This window comes from Borostomias antarcticus, assembly GCF_949987555.1.
Source record: "Borostomias antarcticus genome assembly, chromosome: 6".
NCBI lineage: Eukaryota > Metazoa > Chordata > Actinopteri > Stomiiformes > Stomiidae > Borostomias > Borostomias antarcticus.
This window is the reverse complement of record NC_140239.1, coordinates 1,415,211-1,427,710: the sequence shown is the minus strand read 5'-3', so window position 1 is coordinate 1,427,710 and position 12,500 is coordinate 1,415,211. Positions and strand designations below refer to the sequence as shown.

Below are 12,500 nucleotides of genomic sequence, written 5' to 3'. Positions count from 1 at the left end.
AATTTTAACTTTTTGTACTACAATTATTATTATTACAATTCATTCCATCTTTATGTATTTGCACACAGTAATACACGTTATTAGTAAAAAATAAAATACAAAGAGAAAAGAAAATACAGGAGAGGTAAGAAATCCGTGAAGGGATTGAGACCTCTAAAAACAACAGGTACGATATCAGCTTAGCGGACTGTAACTAAAACAGAAGACTAACTAAATAGTTGATACATATCTGATCAACTGATCATTATCTCTACTAGTCTCTAACTCTACTAGTCCTACTGGTCTCTACCTCTACTAGTCTCTATATCTACTAGTCTCTATCTCTACTAGTCTACTAGTCTATCTCTACTAGTCTCTACCTCTACTAGTCCTACTGGTCTCTACCTCTACTAGTCTACTAGTCTATCTCTACTAGTCTCTAACTCTACTAGTCCTACTAGTCTCTATCTCTACTAGTCTCTAACTCTACTAGTCCTACTGGTCTCTACCTCTACTAGTCTCTATCTCTACTAGTCTCTACCTCTACTAGTCTCTACCTCTACTAGTCTCCATCTCTACTAGTCTCCATCTCTACTAGTCTCTATCTCTACTAGTCTCTACCTCTACTAGTCTCTACCTCTACTAGTCTCCATCTCTACTAGTCTCCATCTCTACTAGTCTCTACCTCTACTAGTCCTACTGGTCTCTACCTCTACTAGTCTCTATATCTACTAGTCTCTACCTCTACTAGTCCTACTGGTCTCTACCTCTACTAGTCTCTATATCTACTAGTCTCTACCTCTACTAGTCCTACTGGTCTCTACCTCTACTAGTCTACTAGTCTATCTCTACTAGTCTCTACCTCTACTAGTCTCTATCTCTACTAGTCTCTACCTCTACTAGTCTCTATCTCTACTAGTCTCTATCTCTACTAGTCTCCATCTCTACTAGTCTCTACCTCTACTAGTCTCTATCTCTACTAGTCTCTACCTCTACTAGTCTCTAACTCTACTAGTCTCTAACTCTACTAGTCCTACTGGTCTCTACCTCTACTAGTCCTACTGGTCTCTACCTCTACAAGTCTCTATATCTACTAGTCTCTACCTCTACTAGTCTACTAGTCTATCTCTACTAGTCTCTACCTCTACTAGTCTCTACCTCTACTAGTCCTACTGGTCTCTACATCTACTAGTCTCTACCTCTACTAGTCTACTAGTCTATCTCTACTAGTCTCTACCTCTACTAGTCTCTATCTCTACTAGTCCTACTGGTCTCTACATCTACTAGTCTCTATCTCTACTAGTCTCTATCTCTACTAGTCTCTACCTCTACTAGTCTCTATCTCTACTAGTCTCCATCTCTACTAGTCTCTATCTCTACTAGTCTCTATATCTACTAGTCTCTATATCTTCTAGTCTCCATCTCTACTAGTCTCTATCTCTACTAGTCTCTATATCTACTAGTCTCTATCTCTACTAGTCTCCATCTCTACTAGTCTCTATCTCTACTAGTCTCTATATCTACTAGTCTCCATCTCTACTAGTCTCTATCTCTACTAGTCTCTATATCTACTAGTCTCTATCTCTACTAGTCTCCATCTCTACTAGTCTCTATCTCTACTAGTCTCTACCTCTACTAGTCTCTACCTCTACTAGTCTCTACCTCTACTAGTCTCCATCTCTACTAGTCTCTACCTCTACTAGTCTCCATCTCTACAAGTCTCTATCTCTACTAGTCTCTATCTCTACTAGTCTCTATCTCTACTAGTCTCTATCTCTACTAGTCTCTATATCTACAAGTATCTATCTCTACTAGTCTCTATCTCTACTAGTCTCCATCTCTACTAGTCTCCATCTCTACTAGTCTCTACCTCTACTAGTCTCTACCTCTACTAGTCTCTACCTCTTCTAGTCTCTACCTCTACTAGTCTCTACCTCTACTAGTCCTACTAGTCTATCTCTACTAGTCTCTATCTCTACTAGTCTCTACCTCTACTAGTCCTACTAGTCTCTATCTCTACTAGTCTCTACCTCTACTAGTCTCCATCTCTACTAGTCTCTACCTCTACTAGTCCTACTAGTCTCTATCTCTACTAGTCTCTACCTCTTCTAGTCTCTACCTCTACTAGTCTCTACCTCTACTAGTCTCTACCTCTACTAGTCTCTATCTCTACTAGTCTCTACCTCTACTAGTCTCTCTACTAGTCTCTACCTCTACTAGTCTCTATCTCTACTAGTCTACTAGTCTCTACCTCTACTAGTCTCTACCTCTACTAGTCTCTACCTCTACTAGTCTCTACCTCTACTAGTCTCTATATCTACTAGTCTCTATATCTACTAGTCTCTACCTCTACTAGTCTCTATCTCTACTAGTCTCTACCTCTACTAGTCTCCATCTCTACTAGTCTCTACCTCTACTAGTCTCTACCTCTACTAGTCTCTACCTCTACTAGTCTCTACCTCTACTAGTCTCTACCTCTACTAGTCTCTATATCTACTAGTCTCTATATCTACTAGTCTCTACCTCTACTAGTCTCTATATCTACTAGTCTCTACCTCTACTAGTCTCCATCTCTACTAGTCTCTATCTCTACTAGTCTCTACCTCTACTAGTCTCTACCTCTACTAGTCTCTACCTCTACTAGTCTCCATCTCTACTAGTCTCTATCTCTACTAGTCTCTATCTCTACTAGTCTCTACCTCTACTAGTCTCTACCTCTACTAGTCTCTATATCTACTAGTCTCTATCTCTACTAGTCTCTACCTCTACTAGTCTCTATATCTACAAGTATCTATCTCTACTAGTCTCTATCTCTACTAGTCTCCATCTCTACTAGTCTCTATCTCTACTAGTCTCTATATCTACTAGTCTATTCCTCTACTAGTCTCTACCTCTACTAGTCTCTATCTCTACTAGTCTCCATCTCTACTAGTCTCTATCTCTACTAGTCTCTATATCTACTAGTCTATTCCTCTACTAGTCTCTACCTCTACTAGTCTCTATCTCTACTAGTCTCTATCTCTACTAGTCTCTACCTCTACTAGTCTCTATCTCTACTAGTCTCTACCTCTACTAGTCTCTATATCTACTAGTCTCTACCTCTACTAGTCTCTACCTCTACTAGTCTCCATCTCTACTAGTCTCCATCTCTACTAGTCTCTATCTCTACTAGTCTCCATCTCTACTAGTCCTACTAGTCTATCTCTACTAGTCTCTAACTCTACTAGTCCTACTGGTCTCTATCTCTACTAGTCTACTAGTCTATCTCTACTAGTCTCTAACTCTACTAGTCCTACTGGTCTCTACCTCTACTAGTCTCTATCTCTACTAGTCTCTACCTCTACTAGTCTCTACCTCTACTAGTCTCCATCTCTACTAGTCTCCATCTCTACTGGTCCTACTAGTCTCCATCTCTACTAGTCTCTACCTCTACTAGTCTATCTCTACTAGTCTCTACCTCTACTAGTCTATCTCTACTAGTCTCTACCTCTACTAGTCTATCTCTACTAGTCTATCTCTACTAGTATATCTCTACTAGTCTCTATCTCTACTAGTATATCTCTACTAGTCTCTATCTCTACTAGTATATCTCTACTAGTCTCTATCTCTACACATTGCATTCCTCATTATTAACCTTCATGTGCATATCCAACTAGCATGGTTACGTTTCAGTGTAGTGATGACCAGCATGGTCTGGTAAAGCTCTGTAATGCAGTAGCTTAATTGTGGGGATCAGTTCAGGTTAAAAGTAGATGTATTGAGAGAACTGCACAAGACACAGGAGGACGCATCTCTTCACAAGACCCAGGAGGACATATCTCTTCACAAGACCCAGGAGGACGCATCTCTTCACAAGACCCAGGAGGACGCATCTCTTCCAGGGGAATATCTGGGAGATCGTTTTTCATTTCATTTCAAACCATTATTTATACTTGTGAAGCACTGAGGTTTCCCTCATTTACAGTGACGACGAGTTTACACACTGACACAAATATCAACAAAAAGAATGCAATATACAATAATAATAATAATTATTATTATTATTAAAAACAGTTACAGGTCTAGAGCCATGGATTTAAACTATGACTGAAGGAATACCTCAAGCTTTAGAGTCTGTTGAAAGGTATTCCAAGTAGAAGGAGCTTCATCATCATCTGGTGTAGGTGCCAAGGCTCCAATCCCACACAGACAAGATGTAAGCTGGAAGTTTACCAATAATGACTTTGAAATTAAACAGATGCTAGTGATAGTTAGGCCGTACAGAAATAGATGACCAGCCCACCTTATAATACTGGCTCTAGAGAACAACATGAAGTTAGATTTGCTAGGATTAAGGACTAGTTTCCGATTGGCGAGAGCTTTCTGTAGTACATTAAAAGGAAGTTGCGGAGTGGATCCCAGGTGTTCATGTCACAGTAGGGTAGAGCATTAGGAGGTAACGAAACTGTCTTTACGTTAGCTTTGGACAGGTTTACAGTACAGGCTAATAATTACTGTATTTGGCCAATATATCCTGGAAAGATACTAGCTACACATGTACCTCAGCATGACTCATGTATTCCTATGCGGGAAAACTCATCCCTGTAAATAATACCCACCTTGATTTGATGGTGTATAGCATAAATAGCATAATTATGCATAATAAATATGCATAATAAATAGCATAAATAAACCTTCTACGTTCTTTTGGAGACCTGAATTGAACGGCAGTTGTTCCAACTCAGATATCATATCTCTATAGTTCCAGTCTCCATTTGGTCTACATTAGGCTACCGTTTAGTCCACTGGTTCTCTGTTGGGCACCAGAATGGGTATGGTTTGTGACTCGCGGTCAACATGAAAAACACTTTCTCATGTCTGCCTCGCTTCGCTTGGGGTTTTTCATCTTTTACCTTGAACAAAACGTAAACATGTACCTAATCAGACTTGCTTTTCGCTCTTGAAAGTTGAACTATAGTCAAAGCAATGCTCTTTGAAGTTCCTCTAACAGAAAACAGACACTTCTCTTCTCCCATGTGGTGAACGGAGGAGAACAATACGGAGAGCCGGGCCCAAACCTTGCCCTGCTGACTTCACTTGAGAGGGAGCCGGACCGCTGTGTGAAACACTTGAGCTGCTGATACAGTCATCAAGACACAGCCTCGACCGCCCGGTCCCAAACCAAGCTCCCAGCCCAGTCCTGACCTGGAAAACGCTTCCATTACTTCCCGAGAATTTTCCATTGATGACACAAATATCCCTCATATTCCTTCTTTTTAAGGCCTTAAAGAAATTCTCGACTTCTCCTTTATCGTTTCTTAAATAAAAAAAAAATAAAAAAAACATTGTTATATTTTTGTCATGTACTGAACCTGTTAGTCATGCGATACCAAACATTGGAGATCTCCGCCTCCAAAAGTCTGGAGATATCTCCATTGAAAATCACAGCTAAACCAGCTCCGAAAACCGTAAATATCAATCACAGCTACTGCCTACATTTCCAATAGTGTGAAGGACGCCTTACAGGAAATTATATCCTCCAAACAAACAAGAAAAGAAAAGAAATCATTCCCCTCCTTTAGGAAAGACCACCCTAAAGACTTTGGATTGGTTCTTCAATTAAGGTTTTTTTAATCTCTCAAATTGTTTCCACCCACTTTTATCAATAAAATCTGGACGAATGTCTACACTCTCTACTCGAGCCCAGCATTTACAGACTGACTCATGAGTCTATGTACCTGTAGTTTGATATCATGAGCAGATCCTTGAAATGATCATAACGGACTCAAAAGTCTTCAAGAAGCTACCTCACCTCAAAATACCCAGCCTGCAGTCTGATTTGAACCATGTCACCACGCATTCAAATCCCCTCATTCCTGACAACAGACTGAGTGATTTATATAAACAAACTCGCCAACAAAGACTTGGTTATACAACAGTCCCCCTATGAACTTCAAATCGGAACAGTGTGCATCTGCCTTCCGCTTTGAGCCTAATGACAATTTACAAATGATTTCAATTTAGCCTGGCTGTCTACCCAGGAGTGTCTCAGCTACAGGGCAGATCGGCCACAGCACGGTCACATTTGATAATAATAAGAACCACGTTGGGGATGAAATGACTGCCATGTTGTGGTTTTCTTCAGATGAGGAGGGGATGTGTTCCCATATCTACTGTGTCTGGTGGTTGTCAAGAGCACTGCTCATTGTTCTGGCCTGTTCTTCCTGTAGCCCCCCCCCCCCCCATTCTTGTGTGTGAAGCAGCAGCTGATGAAATGTTACATGGGCTGCACACACACTCAGACCTACATAAAGCACACACACACACACACACACACACACAAACACTTGCATGCATGGATTCACATACACACACATACTGCACACACACATAAAGCTTTCTATCTGCTCCACTCAACTTTTCCACTACCATACAGTCAACAGTCAGGCAACAGGAAAGTGTTACACCACACTCTCTCTCTCTCTCTCTCTCTCTCTCACACACACACACACACACACACACACACACACACACACACACACACACACACACACACACACACACACACACACACACACACACACACACACATATCCTGTTTAAGCTGATAGATACAAGTATACATATCGCATGTACGCCTGTCACCCACACGTCCTCAAATAGAACATCCGAAGGGACTATCACCGAGACGCTAAAATACAACGGCGATGACTGTCACTTATTATGACTACTACTTCATCAGCTGTCATCGGGCCCCACACAGCGGCCCGGGTGGCGTGTCTAGACTTGACGTCAGTGTCACCGGCCCGGCGGCCGCACGCACATTCGCAGACGCCATTAACGGATGCCTCCCCAGTGTCCTCGGCTGTGCCCTTCCCACCTAATCCCGTACCTGGCACCAGCTGGACGCCGCCAAGGCTCATCAGCCTCTGTTGCTCCGCACAGCTGGAGAACGGGCAGGCGGACGCACCGCACCGCCAATGACAACGGAGCACAACAGAGCCCAGGCCGACGCCCCTTTCAGGGAAAAGGACATTACCCAGGGTTCCTACAGGTTAAGGCAAGATTTAAGACTTTTTTTAAAGACTTTTTTTTAATGCCACCTGGAATTAAATTTAAGATCAACCGTACAATAATGCAGATTGAAGAAAAGAAGCGTGTTATTTAGCTGCGACCACGTACACGTGCAACCGGACCAAATATTTATAGATATTTTTGTGGACCAACAAACCGACCGACAGATCGAGCTATAGAGCATCAGTCACTCAGGGTTACAGACATGTTATTGGGGATATGATGAGCTGATTCTGAGCCAGGGAGGGAGCACGATTGGGGTTTGTCGGTTAAATGAATGGCTATTTGTGTGTCATCCGTAACATGCTCCATTATCAAGGGGTATGATGGGTTGTTTCGAGCCAGGGAAGGAGCACTTGGGGTCTCTAACACTTCGCATGCACACCGTGGCTCGTTTGCATTGCCTGGTACGGGGTTCAGCCACGTCACCACATCTTGTTTGAACAACCAATTTTCATTGAATTTGCACTTCCCCGTCTTGTCGCTAGCTAGCGGACAGTGCGTCTGTTTTGAGCATCCCAACCGCAAACTACACTAAAATATCACTGTTGTTGGTTCCGCAATCCTGATCTGCATGATGTTAATGCGAGAGGCATTCCGTTAATTATTTTAAGAAATAGATGTTGCCAATTTTTTGAGATATCCGAAGAAAACATTCATAAAATCCTACTTCCCATGTCTTAGCATTTTAAAACTTCTGAAAGATTGATTTAAGGCCTTCTTTTTAGAATTCAGTGCCTTTTAACACTTTTCAAGGAACCATGTTACAGAAGTAGTGGGGTGGGGAGTGAAATTGATTATTTTACAGTCCAGCTGTTTTAGGCTGAGGGTGGAGTGGAACCTTGTCCTCAGTTGACAGTGCCCATCAATTCAAATTTGGATTCAATAAATGAGATTATTGAAAGAAATGTGCATAAACACAAGCAAATAGTGATTGGTAAAACAATTGAATATCACATATTACCTCAACTGTCTGGTGATGTAAACCTTGTGTTCTTTTTTAATACCATGAGTTTCCTGTGGTGTGGCTCCAGCTACTAAGTGGGTAACCGCACATGACCTATGGCATGTCATTCCTGTGACATTGTACCTTTGGCAGGCTAAGCACCAAAGAGAGAGAGAGATCAAAGATTCATTCCACTCCATTAACAACAGCTATTTATATAGGGACAGGGCTAAAGACACTGATTAAACTGGACTAACAATGACAGAAAGACAACTCCTATCAGCTGGATGGAGGACAGAGGCCTGTGATTGGGCGAGAGAGAGCATGAGCAAGAAGGGATGGAGAAAGACAATGAGACAAAGACTGGGAGAGAGGGAAAAAATAAGAGTGACAGAAAGATAGAGAGGTAGAGTGAGTGAGTGAGTGAGTGAGTGAGTCATACAGGGGATGCATCCCCAAACATTTTCCTATCCCCTTCCTCCACTCGTTCACTACAAGTCGTTTAGCCGAGCAGCAGCTCTCTCTCTCTCTCTCTCTCTCTCTCTCTCACCCTCTCACCCTCTCTCTCTCTCTCTCTCTCTCTCTCTCTCTCTCTCTCTCTCTCTCTCTCTCTCTCTCTCTCTCTCTCTCTACTGACACACATCAGGATACCCTACTGACACACATCAGGATACCCTACTGACACACATCAGGATACCCTACTGACACACATCAGGATACCCTACTGACACACTAGGATACCCTACTGACACACATCAGGATACCCTACTGACACACTAGGATACCCTACTGACACACATCAGGATACCCTACTGACACACATCAGGATACCCTACTCACACACTAGGATACCCTACTGACACACATCAGGATACCCTACTGACACACTAGGATACCCTACTGACACACTAGGATACCCTACTCACACTAGGATACCCTACTGACACACATCAGGATACCCTACTGACACACATCAGGATACCCTACTGACACACTAGGATACCCTACTGACACACTAGGATACCCTACTGACACACTAGGATACCCTACTGACACACACCAGGATACCCTACTGACACACTAGGATACCCTACTGACACACTAGGATACCCTACTGACACACACCAGGATACCCTACTGACACACTAGGATACCCTAATGACACACTAGGATACCCTACTGACACACTAGGATACCCTACTGACACACTAGGATACCCTACTGACACACTAGGATACCCTACTGACACACTAGGATACCCTACTGACACACTAGGATACCCTACTGACACACCAGGATACCCTACTGACACACTAGGATACCCTACTGACACATCAGGATACCCTACTGAAACACTAGGATACCCTACTGACACACACCAGGATACCCTACTGACACACTAGGATACCCTACTGACACACTAGGATACCCTACTGACACACCAGGATACCCTACTGACACACTAGGATACCCTACTGACACACCAGGATACCCTACTGACACACTAGGATACCCTACTGACACACATCAGGATACCCTACTGACACACATCAGGATACCCTACTGACACACATCAGGATACCCTACTGACACACATCAGGATACCCTACCGACACACTAGGATACCCTACTGACACACTAGGATACCCTACTGACACACTAGGATACCCTACTGACACACTAGGATACCCTACTGACACACATCAGGATACCCTACTGACACACATCAGGATACCCTACTGACACACTAGGATACCCTACTGACACACTAGGATACCCTACTGACACACTAGGATACCCTACTGACACACACCAGGATACCCTACTGACACACTAGGATACCCTACTGACACACTAGGATACCCTACTGACACACACCAGGATACCCTACTGACACACTAGGATACCCTACTGACACACTAGGATACCCTACTGACACACTAGGATACCCTACTGACACACACCAGGATACCCTACTGACACACTAGGATACCCTAATGACACATCAGGATACCCTACTGACACACTAGGATACCCTACTGACACACTAGGATACCCTACTGACACACTAGGATACCCTACTGACACACTGGGATCTTCCTCTGAGGCCGGGCGTGGTCAGGAGGGAAGGTTTGGCTTCCGTGTGCTTGTTGCTTGTTGTGGACAGACAGTCTTGCTCCTCAGCTTAGACAAGGTTGAGTGAAAACACTGAGCCGTGGAGGCATCGCGTGACGTTGCGCCAGGATTACCGATGTCCCTGCGTCTCGTCTTGCATCCCCGGCTGCGTCCATAACGGTTCACGAAACGTAAATGTAGTGGGCCGTGTTCTCGTTCTCTTTAGTTGCCGTCGGAGGGGCGCTGGGGAGGTCGGGGGTAAGCAGATACGACACCGAGGGATATTCCTTTCACAGCAACTGTTTACTATGAATACACACCGGTGGGACATTGAGCAACAGAACTCACCCACACATATACACAAACGTAAACATACACTTGGGCCTGCGGATGACCGTGAACCTTCGCTGAACCGAATCACCGGCTGGGAGCCGCGGGCCTCAACCCAGACGGACCTGTTAACTCCACGCGCTCCAAATAAGGCAGCGGCCGGCGGAGGCGTCAAAACATCACGCGCTCGTTCTCCCCTCGCCCACCCATCCGTGACCGCGGACCCCCCACCCCACACACCCCCCCCCCCTCTAGTGGATGGCATCATAGCCATAAATCCCTCAAATGCTTCAGCCCCCCTGCGTTTGCAGGAGTGTGTGTGCCTGCCTGTGTGTGTGTGAGGGTGTGTGAGTGTGTTTCTAAGGAGAGTATTTCGTCATCCTGAAGCCAGAGAGGCAGCACATTGCCACTAAATCAAACGTGTCGTCGGTGTAAAGCTGTGTTTTTTCCACCGCCATAACATCCCAGACGGACTTCCACCCGCCCCCCCCCTCGCCCCTGCTCGGGCCAAATTTGGTCTTGTCCTCGTTGGTGGTCCACAGGCGCTCTGTGTTTGTATGTACAGTGTCCACGCAGAGTATTCACCCCCCTTTGGACTTCTTCACACTGCATCTTGTTACAACATCAATGAACATGGATTGAATTTATTTATTTTTTGTCGCTGATAAACACAAAGTACTCTAATGTCAAAGTGATTTTTTTTTTTAATCTAGAAATAAACACTAAATAATTGATCGCATAAGTATTCACCCCTTTGCTATGACACACCTAAATAGACTCTCGCACAATAAATTTTCTTCAGAAGTGACACAATTAGTTGAATGGAGGTCACCTGTGTGCGATTGAGGTATTTCACATGATTTAAGAACAAGGACGCGTTCACATGCTCCTCGGATAGTTGTGTCGTTCTTCCAACTTCGGTGTGTTCATGAGCTTTTAAGTCCTAATGTGGGAACATGGAACATGGAACATAGAACATGCTACACAGAAGATGCGCTGTGTTTCATTGCTCAGAGCGTTTGAAGAACACGCTGATAGTCGTTTCCAGTTTTTGCGTGACAATGAAGAGCAAAGGTTTCCTTAACTGCTTAACTGAAGACAAAGGAACATTCCAAACAGATCCGGGGCAAGGTTCTTTAAAAGCACTAATCAGGGGAAGGATATAAGGAAATTTCCCTGACTATTTCCCTCAGAAAGTAACAGGGTGAGGCAGGTAAAAGAGACCACCAGGAGGGCGATGGTAACTCTGAAGGACTTCCTGTCTTCCATGGCTGCGATGGGAGAAAGTGTGCACGGGAAAACAATAGCCCGGACTTCACAGATCTGAGCTTTATGGGAGAGAGGCTAGAAGAAAGCCCTTGTTGAAAACAACTCTGAGTGTGCCTGAAGGTGTGTGGGAGACTCGGACCAAGTGGAAGAAGATTCTGTGGTCTGATGAGACTGAAATCAAACTTGTTTGTTCTTTCGAGTCGGGGGGCTGTGGCGGTTTGTGCTAGGTTAGCCTTCTCGCTACACCTGTCATGCAGCTGGTGTCCCACAAAAGGCATCAATTACATTTACTCTTAACATACTTATCCGTTTTGGCAGGGGAGAGGTGGAGGTGGAGATCTATCCCGCTCTCACAGCTCTTCCTCGGGTGTCATTCTTTTCCAGGAACACCCTGAATGAGCCTTTCCTCAGACCGGGGTCATTAAGGACTCTTGGAAAACAAACACTGCTTAGAAAGATGTTCAGTGTCCATCCAGGAGCGCCACTGTGTGATGCACCTGCCGGGAGGATAAACACGCTTGTGTATCCTTGACTCGAGTGTTTGTGCTCAACATGAACATGTACTTAACACGGTGAAAGAATACTTGACTACGTAAATCACCCAGAATAAATCTTTGAGTTCAGCACCAAGCGTTGATCAATCATGATTTTAAAAAACAAAACGACGTCATTTTAGTATGCTACTTAGTAGCGTGTTTTCGATGGTGAATACATGTCACATTATAGATTTTTTCCTGCTGTGTAGCTTAGCAGCTGCTGCAAAGTCCGCCATCAAAAAGCTGATGTAAGATGAGCAACTCTGTATGGA

The 12,500-nt window shown here is 44.0% G+C and overlaps 1 protein-coding gene across 1 annotated transcript in view; it reads right to left on the bottom strand.

Moving 5' to 3' along the window:
* Window positions 1–12,500, bottom strand: part of arl15a (ADP-ribosylation factor-like 15a) — a gene marked incomplete at its 3' end in the record, with an annotated part of 69,783 nt that overhangs the window by 3,123 nt on the left and 54,160 nt on the right. The window lies entirely within an intron of this gene.